This window comes from Cyanistes caeruleus, chromosome 3 (genome assembly GCF_971803275.1).
Source record: "Cyanistes caeruleus chromosome 3, bCyaCae1.hap1.1, whole genome shotgun sequence".
NCBI lineage: Eukaryota > Metazoa > Chordata > Aves > Passeriformes > Paridae > Cyanistes > Cyanistes caeruleus.
The window spans coordinates 64,652,902-64,679,116 of NC_141703.1; the positions used below are offsets into that span (position 1 = coordinate 64,652,902).

The 26,215-nt window shown below is 36.6% G+C and overlaps 1 long non-coding RNA gene across 1 annotated transcript in view; it reads right to left on the reverse strand.

Moving 5' to 3' along the window:
* Positions 1–26,215, reverse strand: part of LOC147654200 (uncharacterized) — a 48,321-nt gene that overhangs the window by 16,375 nt on the left and 5,731 nt on the right. Inside the window, exon 2 of the long non-coding RNA XR_015284687.1 lies at positions 15,820–15,940. This is a non-coding gene — a long non-coding RNA (uncharacterized LOC147654200). The remainder of the gene's footprint in view (positions 1–15,819; positions 15,941–26,215) is intronic.

Below are 26,215 nucleotides of genomic sequence, written 5' to 3' on the forward strand. Positions count from 1 at the left end.
ATTTCAGGATCAATACTTTGGTTTCTCTGTACCTTGTTTAGATTAAATAATTATGAATTCATCTTTACTACTGGATAATGTCTTTCAGCTCAGAATTTAAAACTGCACCAAGACTTTGTTTTTTTGTGAAGGCTCTGTAGGTCTGGGGCTCTTACTTCTTGTCTCTCCAAGCTTTCACTTCTTCCAAGTGACTTCTGGTTCTTTCTTGAGGCTCATACCTGTGAGGCATTTTCTCACAAAGAAGCCAGAGGAGGCGCATAGTGCACAGCTGACTCCTGTACCTAGAGGGATGTTAACTCTCACAGGGTGAGTATTATCCCAGACAGGAGAAGCTGGAGTGCCTCTCAACAAGGCACTTAAACACGCTCACTTCAATGGCAGCTGAATACGCATTCAATCTTTTTTAGCTGGTGGCAACTCGTGCGCCTTCATCTTTGTCGAGTACCTTTTACAGAACTCTCCTTCTTCAAACAGGAAGTGTGTTTGTGGATTGCTGTTTTAAATCTAATGTGCAACCTGCACTTTGAAATGAAAAAGCAGATGCACTTTACATGAATAGAAGTCACTGTATAAAGTCTAAATCCTGAAGTCATGCATATTATTTTTTAAAAAAAATATTTCTTTACTGAGCTGTGTTATTTTTCTAGTTACCAGAGTGCTGGAAAAGCCAAACATTTGGATGCATCTGTGAGCAAAAAGCAGGACAAAAGTACCTACACCCAAAATTTGGACTTTACATGGTATATAAGTATATAAATACTTATATTCTATGAAATTCCTCAAAACTAAATTCATAGAGTCGCAAATTCACAGGATGGTTTGGATTGGAAGGGACTTTAAAGATTGTCTAATTCAAAACCCCTGCCTTGGTCAGGGACACCTTGTTAGACCATGTTTCTCCAAGCCCCATCTAGGCTGGCCTTAAGAACTCCCAGGGATGGGCCATCTACAACTTCTCTGGGAAACCTGTGCTGGTGCCTCACCACCTCATAATGAAGAATGTTGAATCTAAACTTACTCTCTTTGAGTTCAAACCTGCTCCCCATTGTCCTAACACTTGCATGCCTTGCAAAAAGCTCCTCTCCAGCTCTCTTATAGGCCGCTTTTAGGTACTGGAAGGCCAGCAGAAGGTATCATCAGAGTCTTCTCTTCTCCAGGCTGAACAACCCCAAGTCTTTCAGTCTATAGCAGAGGTGCTCTTCCCCTATGTGCCAACGCAATACTCCAGTTTTAGGAAGCCATCAAATTCTTCAGGCACAATTTTCTCTTAGTGAAGCCATGCTGGTGCCACACATGACCTCCTTATTTTCAATATAGCAATTCTACTCCTGTGCATGGCAATGTCTGCAGCCCAGTCAGTTTTGTGCCTTTCCTGGTTGTGAAGTTTGTGCAATGTTTCTGAACAGCCTCAGCTACTGCATAAACATAACACAGGTCCTGTTATCTCAAACACAAAATCAGATGTTTGAAGAGCATCTGTGTGCTGGTGGGTGTGGTGGCTAGTTTGCTCTACCATCAGTTCATTATTGTGATGTTTGCATCGCTGACTTGAGGTGGCATTCACTTTTACCCTTCCTGAGGTTATTCAGATCCACCCTTCCCAGGCAGAGAGCTCAGCTGCCAGCCCTGCCCTAAGCAAGCTGGAGTCATGGAGTATGAAAAACATCTTTTTTTTAATGTTTTTCATAACTCAGCATTACGTCTTACAAACATGGTAACTGGTTACAGTAGATGACGCCTCCTAAAAATGCTAACATTAAATAAAGGAAATCTCTGTGAGTAATTTTTGTTCTAACATTCATAATTCATGGAATAAGAAGACATAATATTAAACAGGTGGCTTTATGTGCTTATTAAACCGTTATGGTCATCTAATCAGGCTGGTTCCCTTCTGCATTTTAAAGAAAAAAACAATAGCAATAAGACCACTTAATAGTTTCTGCATGAATAAGGTTTTTGTAACACAAGTCTAACTTCAGAGGCACAACTCAGGTGTTTGTAAAGCTCTGGCTCTGCTTAGTATGAAGAAGCCTTAGGTTCAATATTTTTTCCATAAGTGACATATTAAAAAAAAAAAAAAAAAGCCTGAAATATTAAAAGATATATTAAGAAGTTTTCTCAGTATAGAATGTTACAGCACATCTCAGACACCTAATCTATATGGAGGCTCTACAAAACCTGAGATAGCTCAGTTGGTCAGAGCATGGTGCTAATAAAGCCTGGGTTGGGGGTTCAACCCCCTTATGAGCCTTTCACTGAAGAGGTGGACTCAGTGACCCTTGTGGGTCCCTTCCAACTCAGAATATTCCGTGATCATTAGAACTTCTGTTCTTTCTTTTTATTTAAAATCTTGCTTTGGCAGAGAAACTGGGTTGAATAGAAATGGAAATGCATAGTATATAATGATGTGTGTAAAAGATAATGTAGAGTGGTACAAAGGTACCAAGGTGGAAAGTTTTGTTTGTCACTTATGTTTGAACTAGTTCTACCTTTTGTCTCACAGCTGTTGGGAGCAATTTTTATTTTTGTCAATGTTTCACATAAAATCTAGCTCTTCATTCAGAATGTTAAATGAAGAATCTACCTTTTCAAAAACCTCTCTACATGTAATAAAAATTTTCACTACTCCATAATTATGCCCTATTCCTCCAAAGTGTGCTATTGCACCACCTTTAATCAGTATTTTCTGCATTTTCCTCAGAGGAGGAAAAATTGAAGATTTCTGTGCCCCATAGGGTGTCTACTCACAAGGGGAATGTACCTACTTGCAGTCTTGAAATGTAAAGGCCATATTGATTTTAAAAGATTTATCTTGCATATTCAGTATTTGGAATAAACTCTGAAACATAGATATTTTTCAGAAATTAGGGCAATTGATTAAAGCAAATATGAATATGTTTTTCTCTAAATATTCAAAATATTATAAGGGAAATATTTTGGAAAATTGATAGCCTCTTTTATGCATGGGGAGAAATATCTTCACATTCATTTATAGCAATGTTTCAGAAATTCATCAGACTATCTTTCAGTGACAGTGCTGAAGGTGAGTAAAGAAAAGGAAATGTCTTTTGCTGGCATCTGCACTGCTATGAGTTTGCCAAAACCACAGATATAAACCCTTGAATTTGTTTCCTTTTGAACAAAGAGCACAAAAGAGATTAAATTCAAAGGAAAGAAGAAGTCATTAATCACATTTTGACTTATTGCTGTGGCAACCACCAATGTTTCAGCAGACAAAAAGCTGCAATCAGTTTTCTAGAGTGGATTTTTCCCTATGACTAGGTGAATTAATCATGTAACTTGAAGAGATTTGCTTTGAAAAATAGAAAGTTTTTCTCGTTTTTTTCATACAAGTTTCAGCTAAGATTTTACATTCAAATTTTATTACTTGAGAATGTCCTCATAGGATAGTTTTCATTAGCATTTGATTAGAATTTGGAATATTTTGATTGCTTTCCTACACTGTCACTAAAATTGCTCTTGCCATGAGATTCAGTCATCAATGTCATGATGATTTCAATCAATCTTTACCTTTTGTCCAGCAATGTATGGGAGCTGTTGCTGCTTTCAGATCTGTGCTGTAATTCTGTAGCTGTTGCTGAACAGTTCTCATTTGTGCAAACACTCATATTGACTGCATCATCAGTGGTCATTTATAGACTCTATAAAGTAAATATTTGCAAGTCAGGGCTGCACAAACAGTCCTTCCAGTTACAGGTGTCTACTGAAGCATCAGAAGAGCAAGCTGGGGTGGCTGCGGCCTTAACCCTGAGACCATTTCTGTACAGTGACAGCAAATGAGGCTCAGGCATTGTTCAGTGCCTCTGAAGCCAGACAGGATGGATTTGCTCCCTCAGAAATGAGGACAGGTAGTCTCACCCAAAGCCTTTGGAGATAGGTTGGAGATGCTGTGTAAGATGGAGGGAGTGAAAACAAGTGCAGCCTCAGGGAAACTGCTTATTAGTCTTCTAAACTTAGGAGCGAGTGAACCATCCTCTGAACCAAAGCAAGATCCACAGGAGCAAGCTAAGAGATAGAGTCATCAGACAGCTGGGGTTTGAGTCTTTCCTTTCCTCTTTTTTGTTTGAAGAGGTGCTGTATCTTGAGAAGCAGCAAAGCTCTCTGCCTGAGATTACTGTGCTATTGATCCTTTTCTAAGAAAGCAGAAACATTGCGAAGGATGCAGAAGCAATCCAAATTAAAAAGAAAAAAAATAAAATGAAGAAAAATTTCATGTCAGTCTTCACCATGATCTGGGAAACTGACTCAAGTAATTTAGGAAAAGAAAGAAAGGCATTGCTGCACAGTCCTGTGCAAAGAAAATGTGTTCACTGAACCCTAAAACTGAGTGAAATTACATTAGAATGAGAGAGCATCCTGAAAATAAAGATGTAAAAGCAAACAAAGAAACAAAGCTTAGCATATCAACAGTTTTAATTGTGAAGTGATTAGATCTGTAAGAGGTGAAGACATTTGGCTTTATTTCTGACAGCAGTTTTATATTTCCAATGGCATATTGATAAAATTTGATCATTATCAAAATAATTGATGTCTGTCTTTCATTTAGTCCACCACACAAAATATCTTCATCTACCAAAGTACCAGCTCATTTAAGGAATTCTTTTTGTATTTATTTCTAACTTTAATGATGAAAACAAGCTCTTCTGCTAATTTGACAACATTTTGCTAGAAAGAGATTGTTTCATCAGTGTTTATCATGTCTCCTTAAACAAAAAGATGTCTCAATGCCCAACGTTTATTTTTTATATTTATACAAAATAATAGTGAAATCCGTTTCAATGTTCTAAGTAAATAATCATTTCAAGCAAGCATTAAATATTAAGTACTAAAATTGCTGGAGCAGTTGTTTGTCTACATACAACAGACTCAGATATTATGCCACTGCACAAGAGTACTGAGCAGTACTGGTCATAGAAAGCCTGCTCTTGACCTTTTCAGAGAAGTGAACAGTGTATTGGTTTATGAACTTTCTGGAGTGATTGTGGTCTGACTTAATAGGCTGCAATGGGAAAAACAAGCCTGAAAGCAATGTAGATAAGAAACCACACAACAAACTTCAGGGAGGCAATTGCAGGCCAGTGGCACATGTCCAAGCCACAGGGCTCAGCTGTTCCGCTGGCCGGGAACAAGATGATAGAGAAGATACCCTGCAGCTTCTCCTAGGAGAGGAATCAGCCAACAAATGGCCCATGTAGAAGGGAGGGGAACCTGAGAAATGACAGCAGCCCCAAAAGAGAAAGCTCCTCCAGTGGACCTTCTTGAATATTTTAAATTGCCCTCTTTTGCTGAAGTAATTTGTTACTTCGTAAGAAGTGTTTTGTCTAGATAGACGACTCACTTGTGACAGGGGACCATTACCACAGGAGAGGAGAGAGACAGAAAGAGATGTTGTTCAGCAGTCCTGGGAATTCTCACCTCCCCTGTAAGAGAAAGCTGGAGTTGTGGCCACTTAAGGGGGTGGTGCATCTGTGAAAAAAAGTGTAGGTGGTTCCAGGTTATGTGTGAAGTGTGAAAGGGGTGGCACAGAACAGAAAGTGCCAGGAAATTCCACTTTGACCAGAGGTACTACCTCTTTTTAATAAATATAAAGTAATAAATGGGAATTTACGTATCTAAGCAAATTATAACTTAGCATTAATTACTAATAGCAAAAAATGCTATTTGAAATAGAAACTCCGAAATTAAATACTGGAAACTTCTTGAAGGCCTCAAGAACTGTAAAGATGAAAAGCACAAAATCAATAGATAGAATGAATTCTTCGTGCCTTACTTGTTTTAAGTAGGATGAGAACCAACCTAAATCAAAACAGGAGCATATGATGCAGAAATCCAAGACACTACCATCTGAAACTGGATGTGTTTGATGTTTTTCCCTTCAAATATTCTTTAGAATAATTAATAAAGGTACAATTTCAACTGAAATTGTACCCTAAAACAATTTCTAAAGTAATTTTTATGCTATTGAATTGGAAGAGTGAGCCCCAAACATGATATAGAAATATTTCTTTTATCTGATGAACACTTTTCGTTTCCTTTCCTGGTCAAAAACATACATTAGGATGAAGAGTAGACATAACAAAATACAAATGTTCAGGAATAAGGACATAGTTCTTAAAAATTCAAGGAATCATGCTGCTGCTCTGGGTGCCTTTCACTGGCAGCAGAATATACTGTCCTTTCTGCTGAGACAGGAAACCCATTTCCAACTTTTTCTGTTGTTGTGAAGGAAGTTTTTAAAGTATTTTATTATGTCAGCTCTCTGAGAGCCCAATTCTTTATTGAAAATGTCTAAAGAGATTAAAGCACAGATTACGTGCAAAATTTTATTTGATCTTAAGTGTTTTATTTATTTGTTTGCTTTGTTGCCACAGAATCGCAGAATATTCTGATTTGGAAGGTTTGAGGCTGACTTGAATTTTTTTTCATTCCTCCAACAACGGAAATAAAGATATATAGAGATACATATAGATGAATTCCTGCTGAGAAAAATGTTCAGAAATTTTCTGTTTGTTGAAGTCTTTCCATTGTCACTAACTGCTGTTGGTTTGACAGCAGCTTCTCTTTTTAAAGGATTAAAGGTTAAAGGATTTTTTAAAGGTTAAAGGATTTAAGGGCTTGAAAAGGATACATAAATCTAATAGATTTTTTTTTATTATTCCTAATATTTCACTGGCAAATGCAGAGGCTGGTAAGAACAATTTCACAAGGGAATTGCATTGATACCTCAACAAATTATGTGGAAAATATGTGGTCTGATCATTTTATAGGAACTTATTAATCACGTTGGAATGTGCATGTACCATCTGGCACAACTTATCATGTCTGGGAGAACAGGGTGTGGGATCCTGCCACCACTAAAACTCCATGCATATAGAGACAAAGCTCATATTCACATAAATTAATGCATTTCCTGACCAAACTATATGGCTCAATGATTTTTCTCTGTAGAGGTGTCCCCAGTGAATATTGCATGTTTTGGAGAGATATCACTGACTGATTGCTTGCTGGTTCATTTGCAGTGTTAATTACATGAACAGCGTTGCTCTTTCCACAATGGATAGGAAGCGGTTGACAGCGAGCCCTTTTCCAGAGATGGAACAACAGTTCCCCACAGAACTGATTTTTTCCCTTCTGTAGTGCATTCATAAAACCAAACCCATCTAATGTTTTTTTTTGATAATTGCACTAAAAAGGTTTCAAAGCAAAATGAATGAAAAAACAAACAAACAAAAAACCAAAAATCTGACAGGACTTTGTCTGCTCTTTGTTATTGTTTCTCTTGTTTTTATGGTTTGCCTTGGAATCATAAAAATAACTCTGACACAAAAGCTTAATACAGACAACAACAGCAACTACAACAAAAGAAACAAAATGCTCTCAGGCTAACAAAACTGATTTTGCTTGACCAGGACCAAGTTTAAGCTAGTGACAATACAAAACTAAGAATTTATCAGCACAATCAACCACCTTTGAAAAGATGTCCAAAATGTTTTAATTGCAATTAACTGTGTTGTAATAAAGAGCTGTTCTAGGCAATGCCTCCAAGGTCCCAGTCCATCCTTATTTTCTATGACCTCTTGAAACGGAAAACAGGAAAATATTTAAAAAAGTTCTGCACATTGTGTGTCAAAATAGTTTTGTTTTAGTATGTTTTCTAGATGTTCAGATTTGGTGTGGTGAAGAAAAAGACCACTGTGACATCTGCACCATCCCACATTGTTCTCTTGAAAAGAACAGTCTGAGAAGTGGAGCCCAAAATCTATTTCTCATCCACTGGAGGCTCATTTCAGTTTCTCTTTCCTGTCCACTGTTTACCCAGATATTTCTGGCACTGATAGGGGATCACAAGCACTTCCATTTTCAGTGCCCATCAGCTGAGTGATGACAGAGCAGGGCTCACCTTGCGTAAGTACAGACTCTGTGCATCAGAAATTTTAGCAAAGGGAACAGTCACTATAACCTACAATTATTTGATTCTGGGGGTGGATTGCTAGACACAGGCTTCACAAAAAGCTAGATACATAGCATGCTTTATTCTAGTCATGACCTTGGCATCATTGCTCACTCAAATTAAGAAAGGATCAATCCTTGCCTTCAATGTTTCACACAAGCAATGATGAAAGGCTGCAATTTGTGCAGCAAACAAAGCCAGTAAAATCACATTGTTAAAGTTGGAGTTCAATAAGTGATAAGCAGTAGAGATCAGAGCACACTGATAATTTTGTAGGCAACTTGGAAGAAAGGATTTTTATAAAAATAGTAATAGAACAGCTTTGTTCCTTCCAAGTTTCACCAGGTAGTAAGCCAAAACTTCAGATTTTAGATTAAAAAGGACAATGCTTCACTTCAGCCAAGCTATTTCAGTGAGCTCTCTCCACATAATCAGTTCTAGAGCTGTGATGTCAGAGGGCCCCTTGCAAGTGTAAATTTGCAAGAGAAAGATTTTCCTGTGCTCAAACAGAGTCAAACTTTGGTGAAACTGAAGGCAGCAAAGTTTTCTTGGGGTGTCACCTGGCAGTCCTTAACTAGCATAGGCTGGATGCCTGATAGAGCATAATCCTTGTCTTTTCATAGAATGCTGTAGGATTCTCTTTGATGACTTTTCAAAAATCAGTGGCTAGAAATATGGTTTTATCACACATTATTAATACAGATATACCTGGCCTGTTAGCTCCTGTATAAAATAGGTTTAAAAGGTAAATGGATGGAGTAAACAGCATGATATTTATCAAAATACCCTGTATGAAAGGTTAATTCTACAATAAAGACAAGCTGAGCCTGGGCCTCCAATATTGTCAAAGACTGTTATAGTTGTAAGTAAACTACAAATGTAAAAGTACAAATGGTAGTTTCCCCATGTTGCAATAGTGTGCTTTGATTCAATTAAGCCTAATAATATACTTTCCCCACAAACACACACTTTATCTGGGACATCTGGCAGCCTTTGCAGCACCAAAGGGTGTCACCCTCACCTTTGCCTGTGCACGTACTCTTGCATGCAGTCACATATATCCACATCACATGTACATCTATTTGTTCTCAAGGGCTGGTGAAAGGCAGAAGTTCCAATCCCATGTATTTTTTCACCTCTCAGTATTTTTTTCTAGTGCACATTTTCCCAGAGATTCAGTGTTAGTTTGCTTCAAATACAGGAGCTTTATTTCTCCTGTGGGTACTTAGGATCTCTTTGAGAACATTTCTGTCTAGTGGTATTATGACATTACCAGTAAACTCATTGATACAGCTGATTTATTACCTTTGTGCACTCTCTTTCTGCTTAAAATTGCTCCAGTTTCCAATCTACTCACAATCAAAAAAGGATGTTTATCATAGTTTTTTGAATGAACATCAGGGAAATGTTGTTAGTCCTCAAAAAGAGAATAAATTAGTAAAAAACACCCAAATGAATAAATATTTCCACTATATAATATAGATCCAAAGCTGCAAACTGAAACAGGAGCCATATTCTTACAGGAAATTATAGAAGGCAAAAAACTTTTTTGTTGTTTCAGATTATCTGATATGGAAAAATTTCAGCAGAAACTGGTTTTATCAGTTTTATCAGACCACTCTGTTACCACAGACATGACTGGTTTAAAAAATGGAATTTACAGACAATGGTTTTAACAATAAAATTATGGATTGTGGCTAATTAACTGTGATTTTTAGATGTCCCACATCTGAATGAATTTTTGATTATCTCTTTTGTCTCTGAAATCATTACAAATGCCTTAGCAGTAGGTAATATATTACTTTATTTATTTCTTTATTCATCTCAGCAGCAGCTCCTCTGTGTTTCCTAAAATAACGCCTCATGACTCCTTGGTGAGCTGCAACTGATACTTTTCCAGGCCTATAAGAAAATTAGAGGGATCATGAGATCTTTCTTTCCCTTGAGTAAATAACAGTGCAAGACCACTAACAGAACAGTTGATCATGTTTAAATAATAGTATCGTTTGATTACAGTGCTCAAAATTCAGAGATAGTAGATATGTCCCTTGGACCTATAAAGTGGATGTGTATTGCCATGCTTTTCTCAAGCCTGTAATATCTTTTTTAAAGATACTCTGAAATGCCTAAATTCTACTTTCAGCAAAGCAGTTATCCAACACTTATTGAACTTGTAGCAATTTTGATTTCTACATAGATTTCCATTTGTTTCCTTCCAGGCACTGAATCTATATGGTTTCTTAGAGAAAGAAATACATGAAAAACATTTATAAAACAAAATGTTTTCAGCCTGCCTTAAGTTGAATCTTGTTCCGGCTTTGCCAATAATTTTACAAATCTCTTTGCTTTTCTGAAAGAATATAATATCCTTCCTGAAAAGTCTAAGACTAAAATGTATGGTAATAAAGTGATAATTTTTTTCAGTTTTTGAGGAACTAAGATATTTCCAGCCTTTGTTGGTCTGTCTTTGTACAGTCTTCTTCATTCTCCTTGGCTCAGAGAGGAATGGAGACCACAGCTTTGATGCTTACGAAACCTAGGGCACAAAAGGGAAGGTCTTGTGGTCCACAAAAAGGAGCCCCAAGAATTAAGCAATGTATATCTGGTTACTCCAGAGCAGCAATTTATGTTTAGAGTATTAATAATCCCCTTTCTCTAGGTTTGATTGTTTTGTTGTTTTGTGGGGTTTTTTTGGTTGTTTTTTGTTTTGGTTTTTTTAATTATTATTTTTTGGCAGTAGTAAAAGTGAGTATGCTCATGCTTTGCAGTAAGTGTAACAGCAATCTGTCCACAGAAGTTCTGTCAGTCCATGCTGGACTGAGAAAAAGTGAGGTATGGTGTGCACTTAATTAGGGTGAAAATAAGTTAACAGCTTGCTCAGAATCCCAAGTGCTGAGAATTTTTCATTCGGAGAACAGAATACACTGTGCCACTTGTAAAAGCAAGTAATTTGTGTACTAACGTTGTCCTTTATAATTTGGATGTGCACCAGAGATTCTAGACACCTTTAAAACAAGTTTTCATCTGAGTTACTCCTTTAATGTTCACCCAGTCACATGCATAGCACATTCAACCACAGACTTCCCAGGTGCTCAGCCTTCCTTTTTTTGCTACTCTATTTCTGGTTGAGAGGAAACAGGGTTTTGAATGAGATTGGATTGCCACTCTCGCTCTAAATGATGTTATTTCTCTGAATACCCAGCTTTGCTGTGAACATCCCTGTACTGAAGGGTTTTAAGTCATAGATAGTGGTCTGAATGCAACTGAAATTCACCTGTGGCTGAGGATTTTCCCACAAACTGACTTGTCCAATATTGATTTAATTAGAAATAGGTATGGTGGCATTTTAGGCATAGACTTATTTGTGCTATGTAGGCCAGCTCTAGTGTTGTGAGCAAAGAACTGGAAAATACTGGATTGTCCTTTGGCAGAAAAAGTGGATTTCAGAAAGAAATATTTGAAAGCATACATCTTAATAATCCACCCATCATTGGGACCCCAATATAAGAAAGACCCAAACTCAAGGGAGCCCAACAAGGGACCACCAAGATTGTTGAGGGCTGGAGCATTTTTTCTCCAAGAAGAGAATGAAGGAGCTGGGCTCATTCACCCTCAAGGAAAGTGATTTGTGGGGCTTAGGAGCCCTCCAGCACTGAGAGGATGAAGCCAGGCACTCTGCAGTGGAGCAAGGGACAGCAAGAGGCAGCGGGCACAAGCTCACTGAATTGATGTTCAGAATACACTAAGCTAAACTGAGAAGTTTTTTCTGCCTCATGGAGAAGATCAGTCAGAGAGACTGTGAGGTTTCCAGAGATGCCCCAAACTCAGTTACATAAAAACATTGAGCAACTTGGTCTGATCACAGCCGAAGTAGTATTAGAGATCTCCTGAGGTCCCTTCCAGGCTGAATTATTCCAGGATTCTATAACCCTACAGTCAATGAATAGGCACCTAATTACTCTCACCAGTTGTCTTTATTAAGTGAACAGATTTCATGTGCACTGAAAAACATACTCAGGTATGTAAATATAGTTTTCAGAAAGGTCACTAATGGTAGGTCCTTCTGAAAACTTCCTGTGTGCATTTCTAGATACCTTACTTTCCTAAAAACAACTCTCAGAGATTAGACCTCAGAGTCTGGAAGTCACATGTTGCTTAGGAAGTTAACTTATGTGTGATTTGATATTTCTATTTTCCACTGACATCTGGAGTGCCAGTTAATAAAACAGAATGGTCTGAACATGACAACGGACCGGTGTCATTGCTATAAAAGAGTTCTATGGAAATGTTTGGAGACGTGTAGCTTTTTTCTTCACCTCAACTCTTTACCAGGACAATGCAGTGACACTCCAGAAGCAATTTGCTATGAAGTCTCCCAGTGATGGCATTTCCTTCCCAGGTGACACCACTGGCACATTTCTACACTGTAAGTGCCTAATAAAACAATTCTTCTGGGGCAAGCACACACATTCCTGTACTGACAGTGAAGGCAGAGAGGAAACTGATCACTTCCTAAGGGATGTCCTGTGCATTTAAACTTAAGTGAATATGCTCTTGTGAAGACCTCTTAAAGCACTAGTCCTTCACTGTCTGCACTAAACTGCCTTCACAAATATTGTTTTACTAAGGGACTAATATTTAGGCATTGACTGCATGCCTACATAAGGCAGAGTATATATGAGCTACAGCTCTCATTAAATTCAGATGCCAGCTAACAAAAACTGATATTCACAATAGTAGAGACCTTTTCTGCTATTTTTGTTGGTAGAGGCAATAAGTGATTTAACCAGGAGTTTTCTCCTCTGTATGCTCATCATATCTGACCTGCTCTTTAAAGAAATTCTGGCAGGCAATTTTTAAGGCTGTGATCATCAACTTTTACACAGGGGACACTGAGAAAGGAGTCTGTACTGATCAGCCCTTAGTGGGGAGAAGTCAGAAGCCAATAAAGTTATTTCTCTGCACAGGAAGGGTGGCATAATCCAGCTGTCAAATTTGGGATTTGATTCTTAGAGAAAATATGTTATGTCACTTTAGGTAGACTTTTATTCTTTTTTGCTTAAAGATTTCTGTAAAAGGACACCTCACCTTTGAATTATTTACTTTAAAGTCTTCTTGACTCACATTTAATGGAAACACATAGCTCTTAAAAAATAAATGAACTTTTTAGCATGGATTATAATGAGGCCATCTCCATGGTAATTAATTTCAGAGAACGGCATTCACCTGGCATATACTATAATTACACTTTAATATTGAGGCTGATCTGAGCAACTAACTGAAATGAATTTATAAAATATTCTTTATTAAAGCTAAGCAGACTATTATTATTATTATTATTATTATTATTATTATTATTATTATTATTATTATTATTATTATTATTATTACTACATGTATCTCAAATTCATTTAAACAGCATCTTTTTCTGGGAGCAAATACTCAGGTCATTTTCACATTCTATGTTCTTAAACTCATACTGATGTCATAGTTGTTTGCCAGTGTTTTTCAGATTAGAAATTCAACCAAAGAAGATAATCTCTAGTTGACTACTATGTTTATTTTTATAACCTGCTGATATATTAATACATAGCAGCAATATATAAAGCAGTAACCATAATTATGCTAGGTTTTCAGATAGAAGATTTACGATCTCTCATCTCCACACTGATAACATAGGCCTAAAAAGCTTTTCTTTGCTGTTTCATTTTCTAAAATCAAAACTGAGAATCCCTTTAGATACAAATTCCCTTTGTTTCACTGATTTTATTTTTTTCCAAAGCAGGTGTAATGGACTTTATCTGTTCATCAGGATTTTATCCTACACTGATTACATGCAGTTTGTGTAAATGTTTGAATTCACAAAGCTGGTCATAGGCCTAATTTCTTTCTCCAAATTCTTTACCCTTTCAGCAATTCTGCATACTACTCCATATTCTTACTCACTGAAAATCAAACTGGCCAGCCTTGCAGTTCTCTCCTTGCTCTCAGTCTAACTAAGTCATTATTTCCCAACACACACACATACACACACACACACACACACACACACACACACACTCACTGTTAATTATGTAATTGTACGTTCTATATGCACAAATATAAAACCATCTAAATCACACACTGGTGTATATAATTGCATTTGGACAATTACTTAGAAGAATGTGTGCATGCACACAGAATAAACAGAGGATGACATGGGTAATATTTGACAATGCTAGGACATTAATTTATAAAATACAAACTAAGGATATAAATTTTTAAAAAGAAATGTACTTTGTAATTAAAATGAAAATCAAGTAAGATAGTGATTTAGAAAATTTGGCAAACTAGAACAGTGTTTTGAGCATGTTTGCTCAGGCTTTTCTTCAGATACCTCTTTCCTAAAACATGATGGGACACACTGACAGGAAAAGTTGATGTCAATGGAGAAGTGATGTGAATGTGCAAGTGACATTTTGTTAAATCATATTTCAGAACTTATAACGTGTGTTTTGCTCACTACTCTTCCAGAGAAACCGAAAAATGAAATTACTACTGGTATGGTTCTTCATTTCCAAACAAGAGATACACAAAGATGTGTTTAAACATACCAAGGCTTGGGTTATGACTTCATTATGACCGTTAAGATTTCTCCAAATCAATTATAAAATCCATTGCAGTAATTTTGTGTATAATACATCTTTGTACCTTTTCAGAATAAAGCTTAAACTAACCATATTTTTTTGTGTTTAGGCAAACAGAGTCTATCAACTGCTTCAATGTTAAATTTATTTTATACTGATTTTGCACAGGAATAGTTTCAGCCAGAAAGAAACAGTATTAGCTGTAATGTCATTTCCATTCTCTCTGGTGATATGTATATGCTTTGGAAAAACTAGTTTTCTAAATTCTTGGTACTATGACAGACCATAAAGCAAAAATGAACAAGACTGGAACTGATTATATTCCAAAGATTTGATAAAAAAAAAAAAAAAAGGAAATTTTAGATAATTCGTGTGCAGCTACAATATGGGTAATTTTGATAACCTTTTCATTTTTCTGCAGCAGTGCTGTTTTTCTCTTAATATAGTAGTAACTGCAAAACAGGCTTACTCCTTCTATAATTGCTTTCATACATTTTCATTGCTTTTATTACAGAAACTACACTTCAGAAATAAAGTAAAACCAACTGTGAGCTGTTACATATTGTAAATATTCTAGTCTTATCTTGCTACGCTATTTGTGGTACCTTATTCCTTTCTGTTTGTTATCTAGAGCTGCATGATGAAATCTCTATTAAAGTAAAATGGGTGATTGCCTTAGAAGCACATAAGAAACAGGACATTCTGCACCATACTTAAAGACTGTTTACCAGCTGTTCACTGTCAGAGAAAAAGGATGTTTCCAGTACCAGGGAGGTCTGTCTTGGTGTGGTATTATTGAATAGTTTTGTTAATGACTTTGACCTCTCATTAGACTGATTTGTAAAATTTATGGATGGCTTCCTGCCTCACAAATACTGAATGACACAATGAAAATTCAAAATGTCTGTGCTAAATTAGACAGATGGTTTGATGTCAGCAAGAATAAAGTAGTGCAGGTGATGGCAAAGTGCTTCATGTTAGAACAGAGAAATGGAATGCAAAAAAGGCAAAACTGGGAGTCGTTGTCTCGGCAGGATCACTCCAGTAAAGGAGTGGGAATAATTGCCACAAACTGCATAAGAGTTCAGAAATATAATGCTACTGTAAAAAGAAAAAAAAAAAACAAACAACAAAACAACCTCCAAAAAAGTCATATTTCAGACCAGGATATATTAACATCAACATAAATTGAATGAAGGAGTAGTTTCCATTCACGTGTACCTGGAAGCAGAGGGTAGAGTACTGCATCCACACCGGACACTCTACTTTGCAGACATGTTCACATGCTGGACAAGGAAAACAAGGTGGAAATCAGGTTGGACAGCCATCCAAAGAATGGAACCTAAGAAAAAAAAAAAAAAAAAAGGTAGTTCAGTTTGGAAAAGATAAATCTAATGGAAGATTAAAAGAAGAAGTTGCATTGTCCTCAATGTACAGCAAATGTGAAACAAGAAATAGTAGTTGTAATTCACCTCAGTGAATGTGCAGATTAGATATGGCGAAAATCTTAACTGGGAGATGAGTTTGACATTAAAGCAAGCAAGAAAGAGATGTAGGAATGAGGAATATTTTTTAAAGTGTGTATTTATGTTATATGATATAGGCTCAAGCAATCCCTTTGTCCTCAAAGTAAGTGATTTCATGATGTCACCTCTGAATGTGCTTTCTTTGCCTCTGTGAAGTAAATTCAGTACTGCTGGAGGAAAAAAGTAATTTTAACCTCACTGTGCTGCTGAGGGGGAAAAAAAACCACCTAAACAAGCAAATTTGCCTTTGGGTCTCGAATGTTTAGATAAGGAGATTGCAAGTAGCACTACAGTATGAAGAATAGAGTCACCTCTTTGTACAAATGTCGCGATCCTTATTTAAATGAAATAATGAGATGACCCAATAAGATGGGTATATCTTTCTTGTACCAAGTAAATTAAAAATTCTAATGAAAATCCAAATAAATGGTTCCTGGATTAGTGAGAGGGAAGTTGTGCTTAAGTACTTCAACTGTTTTTCTCATTTGAAAGGGAACTTAATGACAGCCTGATTACACAGTAAACATACCTCCATGGAAAAATACATGGGTGTGAAATATGCAGAAGTTGCTTCTCAGCCCCGGATCTTGCCTCTAAAAGCTTTTTTCTCCCATCTGTATAGTATGTTCATGGGGACAATCAGAGCAGAAGGCAAACTTCTGGTGCTCTGAATTACCCCCATGAGGGTCCTTTCCCTGGAGACAGAGCCCAGAGACTGCTTCGCTGGGGTACATGGACTACCATCCTGATGCCTCCATTATTTAGCAGCTGACAGCTGAAAGTAAGACAGAATTTCAAACAATGACAGTGATTAAGCTTGGAGAGCATTTCTGTAAGGGAAATGGCATATCTTCTGCTATTTTTAAATCAAAGCTAGATGTCTCTCTGAAAGGTTTGCATTAGTCAAATACAAGGCATGATTCAATAAAAGGAAAGTTACTGGCCTCACTAAAGGAATGAGTGTCTGAAATGGGAGGGGTTATGATTCAAGAGGGTGATCTAATAGCTTAAATAGGAGAAAGGCATTGTTTTATATGAGCAGTAAGAAATATGTTATAGTGTGTCTAACACTCAAAAATAAGGTAATTTCAGACTGCTCTTAGATTTGCCTTTTTGTTTCTTTCTGTGTCTGAAGGAGAAAAATATATCTTTGTTGACAAGGTAAGTTGCTTGTAGTTTTAAATGGAACTACACTGCTGTCAAAAGCACTGATGGGACCTGACGAGAACAGTCCATGCCATTTTGCCTCCTTGGCCTCTCTTTGTCTTCCTTTATTGAATTGTCTTGATTTGCATTTTCCTTATTTCTATTATTATACCTACTAAAGAATTAAAACTTTTCAAGAGATTCAGTATTGTAACAGTATGTTCCTGACAGTCCAAAATTAGGCTTTTTAAACTCTTGGGGAAAAAAAAAAAGAGAGAGCACAATAATCTATAAGTTATACCCTACCTCCCTTTTCTCCTTTTCTATTAAAATATTTCTGCCCTGCTTGGGGGTTAGAAGGATAATACTGCAGAAAGGGCTCTTCAACATGGACATTTTTTAGAAGCTGTTGTTTATCTGCCTTTCCTCATGAAGAAAACTTTCACACAAAATCACATGGACATGGGGCGCACATGCAGATACCTTGGATCATCGTATCAAGGTGTATTAAGATTGTAGTCGTGCACTTAAATGCTTGCTCTGTGCTACAAGAGAAAACAGCTGCAGTAAGAGGCTGGGTTTAGATTAGATATTAGGAGGAACTTTTTTACTGTGAAGGTGGTGAGGTGATGGAACAGAGAAGCTGTGGATGTCCCATCCCTGGAAATGTTCAGCACCAGTCTGGATGGGGCTTTGAGCAACCTGGCCTAGTGGAAGGTGTCCTGCCCATGGCAGAGGCCTGGAACCAGGTGATCTGTAAGGTTTTTTCCAAGCCAAACCATTCTGTAAGTTTATGAATCTCACAGTGTGTATTTTGTGGTGTAAAAGAGCTTGCTATAATTCTGGGCAATGGAGCTGAACAGAGTCTTCTTTTCTTAAATCAGACTGACAGTACTTATGAGGAATGTGTTGAAGACAGTGCTGGAAATATTCATGATGTGAAAAGATAAGGAAATGGGAGGAAACTGAATAATCAGTTGTCAGCAAAATTTATGTTCTCTAAAAGAATTTTTTTCCTTCATGTAAGGGGAAAAGGAATATAAATACACATAAAAGTAATGGAAATACAGCAAAAATTTAATTGCACAGGATTTTTTGTGAAAATATTCAGAACATGATTTAGTTTTGAAAGATAAGAGATATGCTTTCCTTAGTGGTACTATATTGTTCTATATTGTAATTAAAACAAAGGAAATGCTCCAGCTATGTCAGACTTCTTTCAATCTGCATAAATATATACATAGAAAGCCAAGATTTGGCTGGAAAGGGTGGGTAGACTGATAAAGAGTTACACTGTGTCAAGGAAACAAGGCCCACCTATGATATGGCAGGACTGCGAAAGTTTGAACCCTATGGAACAGAATGGGCAGTGACAGTCTCTGAGAGAAAGAAAGGTAAAATTATAACAGTATAATTTAGATTAAGCTCACAGAGTCATAGATTATGCTGAGTTGGAAGGGATGCACCAGGATCAGGACAAGAAGTGTCTGCACAGACACCTTGAGAGTCACACCATGGGCCTGAGAGCATTGTCCAAACACTTCCTGGGCTCTGTCACACAGATGCTTCAACCACTGTCCTTGGGAGCCTGTCCTAGTGCCCAAACACCCTCTGGATAAAGAGCAATCCTTAAATGGAAAGAAAAAATGAAAAGGCAGAAAAAGGGAGGGATGAGAACGTCAAGTTCTGCTCCAATGACAGAGAATTAAAAGGGAGGAATTTTTCAGGGTTCAGAATAAATTGTGTATTCTGAAAGGATATCATGGCATTTGCACTTTTCTAAGTTTTTACCGTCATTCATTCAAGTTAGAAGAAGTTTGGGTTTAGCTCATGCCACCATATATTGACAACAAGGCCATCAAAGTTAATGAAAATGCACATCTATAAAATATCTTGTGTTTCAGATATTTTGGTTAAAATCCAAATATCAAATCATCTTTATTTCAACAGAGATAAGATTAGAGAAGAAAAGTATCAAATTATAACATCAGTGCTGTCTTCTACTGCAGCCAAAACCTGTGATTAAACAAACACCAGATGAAAAGAAATTTTATACACTGGAATTATTACTTTTCCCTGCCAAAGGTATTTTATTAATAGATTTTGTATTATTTGTTGTCAAATATAATCATTCTCATAAATGATCATCCTGAGGATTATGAATTCATTGCAGTCTTATTTTCTAATATTAAGCTTAAAGTAGACTTTATATCTTACTGAAGAATATTCCATCCAGAATGTGTATTGACTTGTTGTTTTCTCCATCTGAGAAACCAGAATATCTTTTTATTTTCTCAGGTGAAAGGTCAGGGTATTTGTGCCTAGTGTGGAGGTGGAAGAATAACTCCCAGTATCCTCTATTGGTTCATCTGTTCTTTGTGGGAGCTGAATGAATTGGAGGATAATGACAAAAGGAGAGAGAGTGACCAGCTGTAGCTTGGCTCTCTGTGTGGCTAATACATCTCCAGAAGAAAGTCTGCTGGAGAGTGGCTGTTACATATTGGGCCACATGTTTATGCTTCTGATACAGTTCTGAGAGCCTAAAATAGCTGAAAGAAAATTAGTGTACCAATGAGAATTTTTAGTGCCCTTTCAATTCAGCACAACTGGTGTAATTTATGCAGGTGAGAGCCATTCCTTTTGACTGCCCATCTGCCTTCAGTATTCCTAGGCAAGAGGTTTATGGGGTTTTTTCATTTAGTAACTTTGATGTTTTTATCTCATTCTAATGAGTTGTAGAGATTATAGAACTAGTTTTTCTAGCAGATTGTTAAATAAGTAAATGTAATCCTGAGAGTTTAATTCCTAAGGTAATGAGAATTATGTTCAGGTCATACACAAAAATCTATGTTGAAGGTAGGAACACAAATTGAGTTTTCCAGAGGAAGTATGAGTATGTAATGGATGAAATCCCAATGCAATTTCAATGGTTGCTATTGGAAAATAGGAAAAAAGCTTTGGTTGAGGAACTGTGTCCTTCATATGCATGTAATTCTAATTAATTGTGTACATCTATTAAGCTTTCATCATGTACCAAAATCAGCCACTTGAATTTTTAGCTGCCATTTTATACCAAAGCTGAAGCCAATTTAAAGGCTAATGCTATCAAGACTTCAGACAGGATAATGAGTACTTCAAAATGTCACCACAAACTAGTTTAATGTAAAGATTATCAAGAAATGTCATGTCTTCAAAATGAACAGAACCGAAGCTTTGACGCAGTGCATACAGGATAAAATAATTTTTCTTTTAAAGAAGTAAATATTTCTGCTGAATGAATAAAGGGCTACTGATTTTTTTTAAGTGGCTATGCAAGATAAATAAAAAGGACTGAATGAGAAAAACAATAGGCTGGTTATAAAGAAAGAAAAAGTCCCCATAAAAAACATAGGATAATACAAAGAAAAACTGAGCTGACAAAAAGTTTTAATCCCCCTTTTCTTGTTTTCAATTCATCAGGAGAACATGTTAAATGGTATTTGGGATAATTTTGAAAAAGTCTGATACGAAAAATGAGGATGGCTCTAAAATGTAAAAATTGTATAAGCATTATAATTGGCATAATGGCAAAACAAAGAAGGCAGCAGACAATTTTAGGTTAAATTATTCTCAGGATGGCAATAATATTGTGTTTCAGATCTGTATTTCTAGGACTTTCTGTATTTACATATTTAACTAGTTAGAATGGGAAAATAGTAAACTGCATTTTAGGATTTGCATTGCCTAATAAAGCAGCTGGTTCCTTAGATAAGTGTTAGCAGAAGATTACATTTTACATTAGCTCCACTACAGCAAGATTTAAAAATGCATCCAATGCCAGAGCTCTATATTGAAGTATATAAACTCTTTCAAAACAAACCAATGTTGAAGAAGAAGAAAGACAAAAGAAATAATAAGAATTGTGCATTGGTGTATAAAAAGTCTGAAAAATTAGATTAATATGATAACATTGGCAGGAGAATTCTATCAGACAATAACTCACATTTATGTTTTCAATAAATTAAAGGAAGATGTTTTTGGTTATGTTTGCAGAAAAGTTTTTAACTGCAAAAGTTTTAGGAAAAATGTACTGAAAGCTCAAACTTGATCTTGAATATCACAACAAAATCTATGCCAAATGGCTGGAGATAAAACTGTGGTAGGTTCAAACTGGAAATAACATCTGCATGAGTAATTAGACACTGGAAACATTTATTGAGAGTTGCAGTACATTAGAGCAAGAAATCATTAGATTAGCATGGTCTAGGCTTTTAAAAATATTAGTTTTCATTCAGTCAAAGCTCCCTGTATTCACTGGGAGAAAAGTTTGTATTTTATAATAGAAAATCAGTTTAAACTGATAGATATTGGGTCTTCTAGCTTTAAAATCTGTGATCCAGATAAAAAACACTTGCAAAAAGACATTTCATATGAAATCAGGGATTTTAAAATTATTCATAATTTGGACCAGATATCTTAAGGCAGAAATTTTCATGCATTTTTATCCACAGAGAATATTTATGCATTGAATTTAATACATTTTACCTTTTTGTAATAAGAAGTTGGAAACAACAAGGAAATCACCAGCATTTGATCAGCTCACCCCATACTGCTGACTTTTGAATATCACCCTGTCAGATTACAGAATAAATAAATTTTCTTGAAAGCAAGTACACCACGAATTTCTCATATTGCAAGAAATCCTATGTGACAAGTGTTATCCATAAACAAACAATGAATTAAGAAATTTTTGTGTTCTTGGTAATTGTTTCTGAAGTATTCTCTGCCAAAATTAACAAGAGGATTTTTGAAAACTTAAGTCAGGTCTTCTGAGAAATTGACTTTCATAAGTGAGTGTTCATGAAGGTTTTCACAACTGTTGTTGTCTCTAAGAATTAATGGGCATAGAAATTTTATATCAATTTTGTTCAGGTAGTTATTTTGTAAAGAGGTACATTTAAAACAGCACAGTCCTGGACACTGAGCATGCCCCATGTATACAAATAGAATTTAGAGCTGCATTGCTGGTTTACTTCATTGGTGCTTGTCTTAGCAAGATCAGGGGATCCCTTCACTGATGTCTGTTCCAAGTTTTGAGGATGGGATCTGCAAAAACCCTATTCAACATACTGGGGATCACCATCCTCAGCAACAGAGTGTTTTCAAGGATATGAATCTCTAACTGTGAGCTGCAGGGAGTCACTTTATTGGAGTGAAAAATCCATGTTTTTTTCTGCTGAAAATACAGACTCATATAATGGTTTGGGTTTATAGGGACCTTAAAGATCATTTAGTTCCAAACCCCTTGCCGTGGACAGGGACACCTTACACTAGGTCAGGTTGCTCAGAGCCCCATCCAGCCTGGCCTTCAACACTTTCATGGATGAAGCATCCACAACTTCACCAGGAAACTTGTGGTTGGTCTCCCTGGAGCCTTTTCTTTTCCAGGATGAACAATCACACTTCTCTCAGTCTGTTTCATTAGGAGAGATGTTCCAGCCCTCTAATCATATCTGTGACCCTCCTCTGAACCTACTCCAACAGGTCCATGTCCTTCTTACATTGTGTCCAGAGCTGGACACAGTACTTTAAACTGGAGTGGAGGTGAAGAATCACCTCCTTTCACCTGCTGGTCCTGCTTTTTTTCGATGCAGCCAAGGCTCTTTATTTCAAATTACAGTTGGAAAAGGAGAAACGGGTATCCAGTGTCTTCTCACTAGAGTGATGATATTCTCCTAAAAGATGGGTTCAAACCTTTTCCAAGAGAGGATCAGTCTGATTCTTGGCCCACCACATCCCGGCCACTACTCTGTTGGATATCACTCTGCTGAGCTGAAAAAAACCCATCATTATTTGGATTATTTGGACAGCAATCCTATGAGAAATTATGTCAAAATATATAGTGCAGGGAAAGTTGAGCACATTTCATTATGGGTTTGTGGCATTTCTGACTGTCATTATTTGTCCTTATATGGAGATGTGAACTGAGTTTATCAACAACTGACTTGGAAAAAAAAGATTGAAAATATTTCACACTTTTACATCCCGTGAGGTGTAAAGATGTTTCACTTTCCTTTTTGCTATATTTCACTACAACTCTCATCTAAAAAACTTGCCAGTACCTTAGTGATCTAACCTGCATTCTGGTTATTTTTTACCCAGAAATAAGTTGGTAATATGTGGCTACACTGTATTTGTATATATTATACAAATATATATAAATATATTATATATTATATTTATACTGTCACTTGTGCTTTTGGACTTCTTTAGTGGAGTCCTGCAATTCATTGAATTATATAATTTTCAGCTGTGGCTATTGAAAAACAAAATCATTTATTTTCTTGTGGAGAAGAACTGGAAATGTTGTGAGAAATATGTTCTTTAATATAAATATTAAATTATATTTTTGTTTCTGAGGTAGAATAACATGCAAGTAATTAATCAAACCCCAATAATGAGAATATGATTTGCATGTGAAACAGAATAAACTCTCTAAAGTCTCCAAATTATATATTTTGATAATGGGTTTCAGTGGAGATTTATTTCACAGTTAAAAGTGAATTATGGACAATGTTTTCCTTAGAAAGTGTAAATTTCTTTAATTATTTCTGTGTTCATATGTCTTTTGCAGAGTCTGCACTTGATTTTAATTGAATTTAATTACAGTACACTGGATTTTCATTGTGCATTATTGAATTTCCTTGATTTGATAGGCGAGGTGACAAATCATGCCTGCTTACTTCAGCACACCATTTTTGGTCCTGTTTTGGGGTATTATGACATGAAATATCTCCACGTCTACAATACTTGTGGTATTGCAAGTAACATAAAATTTTGTGGCCTGTTATTCAGAAGGCTATACTATACTATACTATACTATACTATACTATACTATACTATACTATACTATAAATCTGTATTTAATATAAGGTAGGAGACACAAGATAAATAGGATGAAATACTCAAGTCAGGGTGGAAACCCTTTACAAGAAGAACAATCTGGATATAACCTCAGAAATTATAATTTCACCAAATGTTTCTCATGAAATGATGCTCCCAAACCATCTGATATCAGCAAAGTTACTGTCTTTGTCAGACCTGAGTATGTTCAAAAGGTAGTCCAGAACTTCACTGAGCATGGATGTTCATAGTGAAGGCAGTCAATGGGAATACGCTTATTGTGGGAAAAATGATATGATATTACTATGATATTAGTAGCTCACTGGTATGATTAACTTAGGAAATCTGAGGAATGAGCCATTTGGAGTTGTAGATATATATCACAATTCAGAGATTTCACTGAAATTTCAAAAATTCAGTGAAATGGGAAGATTTAAGAACAAATTGACAGTATACAAATGAAGGGTACACTCTTAACTGGTTTGAATCTGGACAATCAATTTGGTGGCTGATTTCATCCCAGAGGCTGGATTTTTTTTATTTTTTTTTTTTCAAGGACTGAAGTGACAGTGCTGAGCTTAAAAACTTTAAAAATATTCATGAATAATACAGAAGATGGCTGTGCAAAAAGTGCAGGGCTCAGCACTGTCCCTCACTATTTATGAAGATAAATAATTTGTTTATATTTTTTTACCCTGAGGACCATGATTCTGATGAACAGAGAAACACGCTTTCTATCATTCAAGACCTGTTCTTTTGCGTCAAATGTACTGTGCTTATATAAACAGAGTAACCTACTAGAGATATTACCTATAGGAACTGGGCATCTGTGAAGAAGGGAAAAGTGCAAGTCTTTCCAACAATTTCTGTCTTTTGCAGGTTGGAAAGAAAGTGGTGTTTCCAAAACTGGCTCTTGTAAATGCACAGTACTGTATGTCTCTGTCTCTCACACATCATTCTGTATCCCTAACAGGACACAGCTTTTTGAGAAAATTAACATTTTTTTAGGCATGTGCAGTCAGTCCTGATTTTCTTCCGCTGTACACAGAGCATGCCTGCATTTGTACCTAGTAAAAGAGCCCTACAGCTCTGCTGGCAGCTCTTCCCTGGAAGCATGATAATCACCTCTCCATGCCAGTGGCTTGAGGAAAGCTGCTGGTCGGATCATAGGAGCTCCTAAAACTGCATGTCAGCATGGTCTGAGTAGGAATTGCATACCAAGAAGAAAGCAGGGAGAGGAAAAGAAAGAAACGACATATATTCATCAGTCCTAGGTCTCAGCAGCGTTTGGCAGGAGAGGGAGGAAGGAGGATTGTTAGCTAATGCAGCAATTAGTAAGACACACCCCACAGTAAGCAGTCGATCTCTAAGCTGGCTGAAGGTGCAGCCCTCTGCCCAAACTCGCCATTTCTGGCAAAGGACAGACTTTTCATCAGGGAGAGACTGTGTTTAGCTGACCTCTGCAGTTGTAAAATGCCTATAAAAGGGAAAACATTTTATATTTCTCTGAGTCCTTTTATGCAGGAAAGCTTTCTGTCTATGGTAAAGGAAAGAGGCACAGAATTCTGGAAGGTGGAAAGGGGAGGGGAAGTGGGTTGTTTTCTTACTGCTGTCATCTGAAGCAAGATATTTCACTCATAGGAACTCATGCTCAATATAAGAATTACGATGATTCATTTCATTTTTCAGGCCCTCCTCCGTCCAGGCTGCCAGAGACCACAGCAGCATGCAGAGAAACTGCTTGTTTCAGAAATGACTGGTTTTTTTTATTATTATTCATCTGTGATGCATACTTTTAACTATATCTGCATTCTAAACAGAATGGAGAAATCTTTTAGGAGCTATGTCATGAAATGCCTAAGCATACATGCAGGGTGCACTCATTAAGATCACTCATCTTTGCACTTGTTTTTCTTAATGGTTAGTGAGGGATGCTGACAGAAACAAAAATGATTGCCCCCAAAGGGTCAGTTGGGGGCCAAATAACAGCCCCACTGGGGTTCAAATAACAGGCAGTCCCATTCTACAGAGCACAAAGGGAATCTATTTCAATGTAAAAAAAG